At 27.1% G+C, this 13652-nt stretch overlaps 1 pseudogene; it reads right to left on the bottom strand.

Annotated features, from left to right (window-relative positions):
- The window catches only part of LOC110268700 (putative pectinesterase 55), a 35626-nt pseudogene extending 31200 nt beyond the window's left edge, over positions 1 to 4426 (bottom strand).
- Positions 4427 to 13652: the final 9226 nt, after the last annotated feature.

Here is a 13652-nt window from a genome sequence, read left to right as displayed (position 1 = left end):
AAAAATATTAAAGATAGGCAGATAAATAAGTTGGGAATAAAATATGGAGAAGATAGTTAAGGTTTCAGAGTTATCTATTTTTCCGGATTAATTTTTCTTACTAACTATTTTAATCATGTAGGATTTAATTTATGGCAAACTATATGTGACTAGACCCTAATTTCTTAGACCTTCCTAGTCTCCTCTAAAATTCATCAACAACCAATTCCTTGGTCAATTAATTCCAATTAGAGCATGATAATCAAATTCCAGTTTATATGCCACAAAAACTCTAATTACCCAAAAATAAAAGGATTATATGTCACGTATCCAGTTAAATCCAGATAATTAAAATTTAGGAGAATATGTTTTCAAGCTATTGTTCAAGTAAAGAGCTTTTCCAAGTTTTACAAGAACTCAAATAGAAAGAGGGTCATACTTCCGTTCCACCCAAATTCATAAAATAAAGAACAAAAACAATTCTTAAATTATAAATCCATACATAAATTAAAATAGAAAAAGCAATAAAATTAATCCATAGACAGAGCTCTTAACCTTAACAATGGAGGATTAGTTGCTCATGGAATATAGAATGTAAATTTGTATAGAATTCCCTAATGAAATCCCTCTAATGGTATCTCTTTACTAGAAGAGAAGTCTCCCCTTTTTATAACTAATCCTAATTAATTTTAAATCTAATATCTAAAACTAAAAATTAAAATAATATCTTTTCCTAGAATTAAAATTTGAATTTAAATTTGAATTAATTTAAATAATCAAATCTTCAATGGATGGATGGGGACCACTTGAATTGTCCATGCAGCAGCTTCTAATCTGTGTTTTCTGGGCTGGAAACTGGGTCAAAATAGCCCAGAAATCGCCCCCAGCGTTTTCTGTCAATTCTGCATATCGCTCATGTGACGCGTCCGCGTCGTCCATGCGTTTGCGTCATTTGTGCAGATTCCAGTCCACGCGTTTGCGTCAGGCACGCGATCGCGTCATTGCGATTTCCTCTATTCCGCGCGGTCGCGTGAGCCATGCGTCCGCGTCGGTATTCGCTGGTCATCTCCTTGGCTTCTTCTCTTTCTCTGTAGAAACTCCATCAAATTCCGCCAAATGCTACCTAAAATAAACAGTATTGTACAAAACTCAAAATAGCATCCATAGTGGCTAAAATATAATTAATTCTTAATTAAATTCAACAATTTAGATGCAAATTCACTAGGAAAAGATAGACAAGATGCTCACGCATCACACGCGTGGAAAATGGAGAAAAGCGGGTGATGCGTAAGCGTCGTCCATGCGCACGCGTGGAAAGTAGAGAGGTTGGGTGACGCATGCGCGTCAGCCACGCGTATGCGTGCATGCGTTTTGTGCCCCTCGCACAAAACCGGCACACTACCATCACAACTCTCTGGAATTTATACCACGCACCTGCATCAATACAGCGACGCGTACGCGTCGGCCTGACGCACGCGTGAGAAAGTAAAAATTGTGAGTGACGAGTGCGTGTCGGCCATGCGTGCGCGTCGGAGTACATTTTATCAAAATTTTACTAAGTTTAAAAAGCTGCAGGATTACATTTTCAAACCCCAAACTTCCGACAGGCATAACTTTTTCGTTTCAAATCATTTTCCACCCGTTCTTCGAACGGCATAAACATCTCAGATCCAATTTTATTTCTAAACAGATTTGTTACAAAACGGGGATCCGGAGTCCAAGTTATGCTCCGTTAAAATAGATCAAAATCACAACTTTCGTAAAAACCAACAAAAACTAAATTTTCAACACAAACCAATTTCAAACCTTTTCAAAACCAACCAAAACTTACCAAAATCAACCTCAAGCCTCCTCAACTCATATTTTCAACATCTTCATTAAATTCACAATTCACCAATCCACCATTTTGACCAATCTCAATCAAATAACTCAATTTCAAACAAAATACCATATCATATATTTATTCAACATCTCAAGTTCCAACAATACAAATTCCATCAACCCCCAATACATATAAATCCATATCATCATACACAACCCACATGCATTACCAACAGAGACATCAATACCTCCCTCAAAACCAATAACCACATAATCCATACAATCTATTGTAACAAAACAACAACAATCACAATTCCATTCAATCTCATATGACATCACACAATACACACATCATTTACCTTCCTTAACTCTTTTCGGCCTCCGGCCAAATTCACAATATAAATGCATATTCCACAAACTAATATTCATTACCCAATTCATCAAATTTTCAATCCAATCATTAATTTACATTACATATCAACTATACATATTAGTACCAACCATTTATACAATCCAAACATAATTCTAGGGGCATCTAGCCTAAGAATTCTCATCACATCACACGGTACTTAAATGAAACTTAAACCGTACCTCTTAGAGCCAAACTAATTGATCCTCTTCTTTGGAAGTCTCCACCAACCTTAACTCCAAGCCTTACCAAAGTCCCACAAGCAATATCAATCTTCCAATTGTGTACCAAAATCACCCAATACTCTAACATATCAATTTTCACACTTATAATCAACCTATGGTTCATGAAATTGATAAATTACAAGGGTTAGAGGGTTTCTTACCTTAACTCACTATATTTTATGATGAATATCACCAATGACTCATACTAGAGCACCTCTAAATAACCAAAATCACAAGATTTTCTCAAAACCCAAATCAAATTTGAATTTAAAGAGAAAAATAAAAATTGGGCAGAGGACAGTGGAATACTCACCACAAAACTTAGATAGAATTGTAGAGAATGAGAAGAGCAACACGTGGCCGCAAACAGCTCGTCAATCGGAATTCCGGAGAGAAAGTTATGGTGATTTAAAGTTTGGGAAGCTAGGTTTTCTTTCTCTCTTCTCTCTATCTGCCCCTCTCTCATTCTCTAGGGTAAATGAGCTGAAATACTCATAGCTAGTATTTATATATGTTGGGTCTTGGGCCCACTTGGGCCCGGTGCACTTGGTTTAATCCGTTGGCCCAATTTTGGGCCAAAACCATTAAGATTAGAGTTTTAAATCGTATTTTAAATATTTCTATCTTCCCAAATTATAAATTCTTATTTCTTAAAATTATTCAGTTCTAATTAATTTTTTCAGTCACAGTACCGGACAGATCGCAGCCGGTACTACCGGTCAAATTTCTAGTGCACATTTTTATTCAGAAAACTATATTTTCCGACTCAGAAAAATTCACCGAGTCCAAATATCATATTTAAATTATCAAATTTCGATTACTAAATTTTCTAACCATATTCGCTTATATTTAATTTATTATTTAATTAATTACGATTTAACCGAATTTTACAAGCTTCACATTATCTTTTGAGCAAAAAAAAACTGCCGTAAAATATGAGATATTTAAGTATTGGGTAAGTTGGGTCAATTACATTAATTATGTGATATAATAAAATATGGTGATAATAAATCATTCAAATTAGACTTATTTTAATTTCAAGGTATGTAACATTAATTAAATTTTATTAGTTATTTGTTCACTGAAATTTTGGGGTTTGGAAACCAGATATAATTAAATAAATAAAAAGAATTAAAAAATATTTTTTTTTATAATTCAATAAGAGATTGGTTATCCACTAAGATCTATCATCGTAACATAATAAGAAGGTCACTTATGTCATATATATTAGAAATGGAAGATTTTCAAATATTAAATAATATTTAAGAAATGAAATAAAAATAGGCAGAGAATGATATATAATTATAAATGGTTAGTTATTACCCTGAAAGAGATGGATTTGACGACGATATTATCAGCCATGGATTGAAACGTGGGGCTCTGAGCGGTTGTACCGTTGTATTATGGTCACCCCATTCAACCCACGTTTTCTTCTTTCCAGTTTCCTTCAATATTATGTATGGTTTATCACTTGAAATCGTCACTTTCTCCCTATAACACCAAATTTCTTAAGTCAAATTAAATAAAAGAGTTACATGCCACAACTCAAAATAATAATAAATAAGACTCGATCTAAAAATATTACTATTTACATAAAAATATTATGTGAAAATAACAATTAATTAGGTAGAAACTCAGAGGCATTTAATTGCACCTGAATTTTCACTTATAACTGTTATTTTCACATAAAACATTTGAAGTGAATAGTTATCTAAAAAAAGTTACTATTTCTTTGCAGAGCAAAAGAATATTGAATTTATTACCTGTAAATACCAGCCTTGACATTGATTGAAACCCAATACTTATTGTTGGAAGGAACAGAATCAATGGCAGATTGAATTGTAGAGAAGTTGCCATGTTCGAAAGAATCAACAACAATTTTGCTGAATGGAAGGATTTTGTCTCCAACAATTTGGTAATACTGAGCATTAACAACTCCTGAATTTAGTAGCACAAACACACAATTCCACCAACGAACAAGAAATAGCAACATCGTCAATTAATTCAACACCTGTGTTAATAGTTGGGATCAAATTCAAATTTTTTGTGTATAGATATAAGAAGCAGAAAAAGTAACACTACACACAAGAGGAAGAGGTGACAACAATATATTTGGTAGTGGAATTAAGGAATAATGAAGTGATGATTGTGTATTTATGGACACAACTTTCTCTGTGTGAATTTTGGGGAGAACTTTTTATTTTTCAATTTAACATGTAAGTTTTTCGTATTAGAAACAATTTTATTCCGATTGTATGAGATTTTATAAGAGGTTTAATAAAAAGAATGATACAACACAACTTAGACCAGAGTGTAGGAGAGAGAGAACCGTGTCAAAGGAGAGAAGAGGGGGACCGAGTGGAGATAGAGGCTAACGAGCGGCAGCGGTAGCGAAATGGAAGCCGGCGAGAGACGACAGCGGCAAAGGTTGAGGAGAGCTCTTGTGAGTGTGAGAGTATGATTTGGGAGGGGGAGGGCATCAAATTAGAAAGGAGAAGAGGAGGGCGAAGAATCTCAGGTTGGAGAAACAGAAGAGGAAGAAAAATGAAAAGGACGTCAGGTTGGGAAGCAGAAGGGGAGGAAGAAGGGTTGGAGGAGAGAAAGGGGACGGGTCGAGGATGGAGAAGGGGAAGAGAAATGTTGGAAGAGGAAAAGTGGTTGGGAATGGGGATGAGGAAGGGAACAGATTGGGAATTGGGAGGGGGTGGGCTGGGGGTTCTACGCTACGCTTCTTTCTTTTTTCTTTTTTTTTTTCGAATTGGGGCGTTCTATGTTATGTTTCTTTTTTTTATGTTCAAAACGACGTCGTTTTAAGGTACTGCTGAACGAAAAATGCTTGAAGGACTACTAAGTCTCGGAGTGCAACTTCGAGGATAAATTTGAATAATTATTAACTTCAGGAATTATTTTGAGGCTCGAGTGCAATTTCAGAGGCTATTTTAAGACTTAACTCTAACTTTTATTATGTAATTTGTATTCCAAGTCATCACCTAAGGGACCGGTGATGGACAGAAACTATCTAAAAGACTACTATAAATCTCGGAGTATAATTTCGAGGATAAAATTGAGTAATTATTTTAGAGACCACTTTGAGCCTTGAGTGTAATTTTAGAAACCACTTTAAGGCTTAACTCCTATTTTTATCTTGAAAAAATGATCGAGTTAGTCTTTCCGTCATATTAGTTGCTGATGTAATTAATGCTAGCTAACGTATAATTTTAACTGACAACATAGTACACCCCAAACAATATAGATTTATTATATAAATAATGCTACATATTTAAATTTTTTTGTTAACTAAGTCTAACCAAATTAAATTAACATAACAAAAAAAATTATAACTAAAATTATTATAAGTTTTATTATTTAATTTAGTTAGATTTAATTCATAAAAATATTTTAATGCATAGTATTATTTATATTTCCCTCCAAATTAAACTCTCACTTTTTCATGTCTAGAAGGAATATTCAAATGTTACTTTCCTTTCCCAACTCTCGTAACCATCTCTAAAACCTCTTGTCTAGTCTCTTCTCTTTAAGTTCTGTCCTAAGACTTTTATCCAAGCTCTAAACCTCCTCAGTATATCGTTGTTTTGCGACGACGACATTTGCAGAAGAGTTGGCGCTACTAATTAAAGTGCAGAGTTGAAGTAAAAAGAATTATCATGAGTTTATATGTGTTAGAATATAATTAGGATGAATTAGTATTATTTAGCATATCTAAATATTTATTATAGGATATTACGTTTTTATTATTTCGATTCTCTTAGCACCTAGTTATAAATATTATTTTATATTGTATCGTTTTAGATAACTTGAATACACTCAATAATATACAATTCTTTTCTCCAATTTAGTCTCTTATTTCTAACAATACGGTTGACAAATATGTAGAAGTTGATCAATTACCAATTAACACGGATCGGGTCGATATTGATCAGGTTTCGGATTAGGAGGTCACTCAGATAAAGACGCGTAAAATGTCTTTTTTTAAAGATGTTTTTATGTCGTGTTTTAATTAGTTTCTGTATAATTTATTCGGTGTTCCTCATCACATATTATTAAGTTCCTCAAAAGATTTTCTTTCCAAAAACAATAAAAAATATTTAATTTAGACTAAAACAAAAAAGGTAATAGATTAACTATTAGATTTTTTTTAAAAGATTATTTACATAAAAAAAATATATCACATTCATTATATACGGTAATTCTATAAATAATTATATACGGTAAACACCATGAAAATTATTTTAATCATATATAATTATTTTAAACCATGAAAACACCGTTTATTTTTAATTATATATGATTAAAAAATAATTAAATAAATATATTCGATAAAAAATTAATATTATTAAAAAATAAAAATAAAATTTATTTTAAAATTAAAAATAAAGTTTATTTAAAATAAAATTAAAAATCATGATTTTTTTTTCTAAAATTTATCTACGAGTAATTCTATAAATATTTTATGATGAATAAAAATATTAAACTCGTACTAAAATTTATTCTAATAAAATTTATTTTTATTCTACTAAACGTTAAATAAACTATTAAAAAGAATTTTGTTTTCTCCATTAGAGAAGAATGATAAACTTCCATACTTCTATTATGTTATGGCAATAATTTGACCTGTTATTTTTTAATGTACATAATAATAATAATAATAATAATAATAATAATAATAATAATTAAAAAAAAAACAAGTATATCACAGTAGAAAAGGAAGTACGTCACCAAATAATTTATCATCCGAATTATATATGAATCAAATTGATAATATGAGGGCTAACACTACAAAAATCGATAACAAGGTTAGGGATTTACAAAACCTTTCTTAAGATTATAGAAAAAAACGTTTATATTTGTGTGATATATAAAACAATTATCATATTATTATTATTATTACATTATATATATAAAAGCAAAAAAAGTCCAACTGTTTTAAAGTAAGAAAATTTTTAATATTTAATTAAATGTTCTTGTATTTAGTACCTTTTTTTTTTTGCACTTTCTCTTAGTTAAAAATACAATCATTATAATTTTTTAGTTATTATTGCTAGGGGTGTTTATAGTGGGATATGGCTGAAATTTCGATCCAATCCGCACTAAACTTATTAGATCAAATTCGATATTCGCACTTTTTATGTTTGGATCAGATATCAAATATATCCATAAAATAAAAAATATTAAAAAAATTTATTTTTATAAAAAAAGTCAATAATTTTTTTTGTTTACTTTTTTAAACATATTTACTTCTATCTGATTAGAGTGTGGATCCGATTCGATCCAATTTGATCATCTTATAATACTTATTGGTTTCTGAAATTATGTTTATATTTCAATCCATAGTTGTAAAAACCGAACTGGATCGGCTGGTTCGACCGAAAAACTAGTGAACCGTACTAGAATCGGAACCAGACTAGGTTTACTCCTTGGACCGTTTAAGGAATAAAATCGGTGTGAACCGATAAAAATTGGTGCAAACCGGTCTAACCAAACTGGTCTGTTTAAAAAATTTTTTAAAATGTCTCCACAAGGTCTCGAACAAAGAACCTTGGAGCAAAAGCAACCCACTACAAGAAAATAGAGTTATTTTAACACTTTATTTTTTAACACCATAATTAAATGTCAAAATTAATATATATTTTTGACAAATATCATAAATGTCAAATTTTCTATGTTTTCTTGATGAATAATTTGACCGTAGAAAATTATTCATCAATTTTGACGCTCGTTTGTTTTCAATTTACTCCACTATTTTTCTTCTTCTTTGGCTCTGTTAATTTTGACATCACACTGTTCTCAGTTTAGGATTATACTACTCATTCTTTATCTTCAAAATCTCAAGTTATTCTTTAGTTTCAAGATCTCATCTCATTCTTTGTTAAAATTTTTTGTTGAGAATATTTTATAGTCAATAAGTGTCAAAATAAATAGTATTTTTGACAATTAATAAGTATCACAGAAAATATGTTCTCAAAATTTTCTAACAAATTATTTTTGACAGTCAATATTTATTAAAATAAGATTTAATTTTTTTTCACAATCACTTATATGTTAAAAATACTATTTTTGACAAAACTTTTATTAACATATTTTCATAGTTAAAATAGTGTCAAAGTTTATTTTTTTGACAAATTTTAATTTTTTTTTTACACATTATAACCCTCAAAAATAATCTATATTGTTGTAGTGACCTCTACTTGCCACTTAGCCATTGCACTTCTAAGTATTGTATTTGACAAATACTAATTATATAGTATACATAAATATCTAATTTAATTTAATTTTTGTTTTTTCTATTTTTAAAATTAATTATATTTTAATTATATACCATTATTAATATAAATATAAATTTCACTAAAAATTTATTAATTTACTTGATCTATTTTATTGCTAGTATTGTGATTAAAGTTATTTGTTTTGGTGTTAGTGTTAAAATCTACTGATATTATAGTTAGATGATAGGCTTTGTGAATTAATTATTTTTTTATTGTGTCAAAATAAGATACTATTGTAGTATTAAAATTTTATGGTTTTTTTATATTAGTTATTTTTAGAAGTTGAGACTTGATTCTTCATAAAATGTTAGTGAAGATATGTATTTCAAATTTTAATTTTAAGTTTTTAACTATTTTATATTTTATATTTACGTGAGATCGGTTTTATCAGTTCAACTAGTGATTTATCGGTTGAACCAATAAACCAGTGAACCAGTAGCTTGACCGGTTCGATCACTGGTTCGGTTCTAACAACTATGTTTCAATCTAATTTCAAAAATTTCGATTTACTTAATTTAGTCTCCCAACTTAATAGTTATGACTCACATTGGTTCCTAATCTTATTTTTGTCACTGTCTCACAAATTGTTAACGACATGCTGAGATGGACTAACGACTACTACACTATACATTCTAGCGACTATTTGATGTGACAATTGAAATTTTTTTTACCTTATTTTTTTTCAACTAAACACTTAAAACCCTAATATGAGTCACAGGTACCTAAGTTAAAAAATCAAACTAAGTAAATTGAAACTTTAAAAATCAGATTAAAGCTCGAATATAATTTCAAAACAGAACTTTAACTTATGTAGTGATTAATTTAAATGAGAATCAAATAAATCAAAATTCAACATAATTTTTATCAATGTTTTCAAATTCGAAATTTCTATACAAAAATTAACTAGAATTTGTCTTTAAATTAAAAATTTAATGAAATAGTGACTTTAATTATCTTAACCAATGTCCTAATTAATTACTTTTATTTCTTAAAAAAACTGTATATAAAAAAATAATTAATTTGTCTATTTTAATAAATAGTTATTTTACTAAAATGAAAGAAACTATTTTTTTAAAATTTTTTAAGAACTAATTAATATTATATATATTTTGTTACACTACATTTAGTTATAAAAATTTTATTTATTTCTAATGCTTATATTAAAAATAAAAAAAAATTTAAATTAGTGAATCTTAATCTATAATATAATAATAATATAGTAATTATTTTATATATTGTACGAATATAATTAATTATTTTTTTATTTATAAAAATTTTAAAAGGCTTAAGCTTGTTATATATATATATTGATGAATGTGATATATTTTTTTATGTAAATAATCTTTTAAAAAAAATTTAATAGTTAATCTATTACCTTTTTTGTTTTAGTCCAAATTAAATATTTTTTATAGTTTTTGGAAAGAAAATCTTTTGAGAAATTTAATAATATGTGATAAGGAACACCGAATAAATTATACAGAAACCAATTAAAACACAACATAAAAACATCTTTAAAAAAAGACGTTGTAGACGTGGCCTCCTTCGGATTATCCGTACTCGTTTATATCCCTTGTTTTCCCTGCAATTTTTTTTTTCATGCATTTATAAATGTCACTGAGCCGATATATAACGTGAAGCATGTGGTACATTCTTTAATGGTTTGGTGTTAAAGAAAAGGGGTGAAATTTTATTAATTAGGCAAACCATGTGGTACAGGAATCTTTATTGACTAATCAATCGGGTGAATTGTGAATAAGAATTAAATATATATATATATATATATATAACATATGATATAGAATAGAATATTAATATAAATCAAGACTTGGTGTTTCTAGCCCTTTGCCCTTGTTTAAGCCTCATTTTCAAAACCCACAACTTGCATTACATAAAAATAGACTAAACTAATTTTATAAGACGACTTGAGAGTCGTTTCAGGTAAAATCCAAATGGAGAATAAATTAAAAAAAATATTTATAGACTAAAATTAATTACTAAAATTAATTATAATATATTTTTATATAAATATATATAATTTAATTTATTTTTAACATATATTTATATTTTAATATATATTTTATATTAATAATTAATTTTAATAATTAATTTTAATATACATCTGCCATAATCAATCAAAGATATATGTCACTTTTTGCAAACGCACACAAGATGACAAGACACCAAATATGTCCAAAGCTTCCAGGCAGGAGCAACACCACGTCCAAACAAAAACTAGTATTAGTCTAATATAGTTTTTATTGATAATAATAACACGGGCAATTGACATATATAGTATAATTTTTATTGGAGCGTCGTCACACTGTAAACAACACTAATTAACAACTTATTTTATTCGAAAACTTTAGTTTAAAACTCGCGTTTTGGAAAAAAAATGCCAGATCAATAATGGAACTAATAGTCGATAATTTGCTAATAAAAAAAATTTAAGTACAATATTTTCTACAATAAAATGAGAGGGAAGAGTTTAGAGTGACAAAAGAGCAAAGTTAGCTAAAGAAATAATTTTAAAATAAATAGACTGAAATTAATAATGTTGGCTTATGAATATTATTTCTCGTGGAATTGTGCAAAAGTTATAAACTCAACGTATAAGAAATAGTGAAGATTTAATTTATGTGTAATTATTTTTATATAAAATTAATAATTAAAATTTATTAAATAATAATTTAATCAAATTTATTAAATTATAAAGATATAAAATATATAAGATGGTCTCCCACGGTCCCACCAACCTCATATCGCTTTTTATATTTTGTGTTGATCTTCTGATGATATTTTTAAAAATAGGTTAATAGTTAAATTTGTTCCTGAAAGATCATTAATTTTTTAAATTAGTTCTCAAATAATTTTTTTAGTTATGTTAGTCTTTAAAAGATCAAACGTAAGTCAAATTGGTCCTTCCATTAGTTAGATAATGACGTGTCACGTTAAGTGATCCCATCAATTGATTTTTTAATTATTGAGTTTTATCATATAAATTAAACAATAATATAAATTATAATTTTAAAAAAATTTAAAATATTTAAATTTTAAAATAATTAGTATATTATTTAGTAAAATTTAAAATATTAAATTTTTTAAATATATAATCAACAATAATTTGATAAACTCATTTAAATAAAAAAATTTCACTATAAAAAAAACTTACAATTTGAAAATGTAAAACTTTAAAATACAAATGACAAAATAATTTTATAATAATTTAATTATTTTTATTATTTTATGTAAAGAGAATTTTGTTTATTAATGTCTAAAAATAATATTAAAATTAGTACTATCAAAAAAGATTTTAAATTTAATATTATAAAAAAAAATTAAAAAAAAATATATATATATATATATATAAAGACTAATTTGATTAATTTTTAAAATTTTAAGGATGAAAGTGATTTAAGTTTGAACTTTCAGACTATTTTTATTATAAATAACTTTTTTACATGTCAAGTGGCACGTGATATGTTAGGTGTCACCGACCTGACACGTCAACCAATCATCTGATGACACGTGGCACTTAACATTACACGTCATTATGACACGTGGCACTTAACGTGACACGTCATCATCTAACTAACGGAATGACCAATTTGATTTACGTTTTATCTTTCAAGGACTAATATGATTAAAAAAATCCTTTGAGGACTAATTTAAAGAATTAGTGATCTTTTAGAGACGAATTTGACTATTAATTTAAAATATAATATGGAGATTCGATGTATTTTTTATGTGGAGAGTATAAATTAAGTTAGATTTGTAATTTTTTATTTTTTTTAAAAAAATATAAATTTAAAAATTAAATTTATATTTAAATGTACAAATTAAACACTAAATTTTGTATCTAAACAAAATTAAACCTTCTATTTATTCATCACTTTTATCACATCACAAATGGAATTCTAAATTTTGTATTGCAGATAATACTAAACTTCCAATTTTACAAATTTTAAATAAAAAAAGTGTTATTTCTATATTTATAAAAAAATACGCCAAAATTCACAACTGTGCATAACACATACTAAATCTTCATGGCTAAAAAAATTGAGTTATGCTACGTATACACTAAAATTAGCCACCAAAAATAATCATTAGTATAAAATATATGTTAAAATATAAATATATATTAAAAATAAATTAAATCATATATGTATTTATATACAAATATATTAGTGACTAATTTTAATAACTAATTTTAATGTATAAATAACATTTAAAAAAAAAAATTAGTCACCGCATCTGGCCTGGCTGAAACAAAGTTTCGTTAAAACTTATGGAATAAAACCCCGAGTTAATTATTAGATTAGTGATAGTTGCATATTTATGATACGTGTATGTATACGAAATTATTATGGTATAAAAATATATATTTGGTGTTTTATAAAATATTTTTATTATCCCACTGTAAAAAAATTAATTATTCTCCTATGACATGTTTGATTATTTATTTTATTATAATAAATTTAATTATTTTGGTGGATAATTATTTAATTAAAAAATATATGAACACTATATATTATACACAAATATATATAATTAATTCTTTATGATAAAAATTTTTCTTATAAAATAATAATGATAATGAAGGGTACTAATATTGATTCCTAAAAGAAACCCCTACCAGTTTTTAATCTCTACCATATCCACTGTTAAATATTGATATAACACATTATTGATACTTAAAAAATGCACAGCCCGCAGCGACATACACTGCAATTGTTTTTGAGAATAAAATAATATAAAATATTAAAAAATATATATATAAATAACAGAAATATAAAATTTAATATTTTTATATTTTATTTGATAATAAAATAAAATAAATTATAAAAATTTAATTTATTTTTATTTTTTATTTAAAAATTAAAAAATATATATATAATAATAAAAAATATCATTATAAAAAAATTAATAAAAATAATA

Source organism: Arachis ipaensis, chromosome B2 (genome assembly GCF_059453495.1).
Source record: "Arachis ipaensis isolate K30076 ecotype BB chromosome B2, ASM5945349v1, whole genome shotgun sequence".
Taxonomy (NCBI): Eukaryota; Viridiplantae; Streptophyta; class Magnoliopsida; order Fabales; family Fabaceae; genus Arachis; species Arachis ipaensis.
The sequence above is the reverse complement of the archived record's forward strand: the minus strand, read 5'-3'. Positions and strand labels throughout refer to the sequence as shown.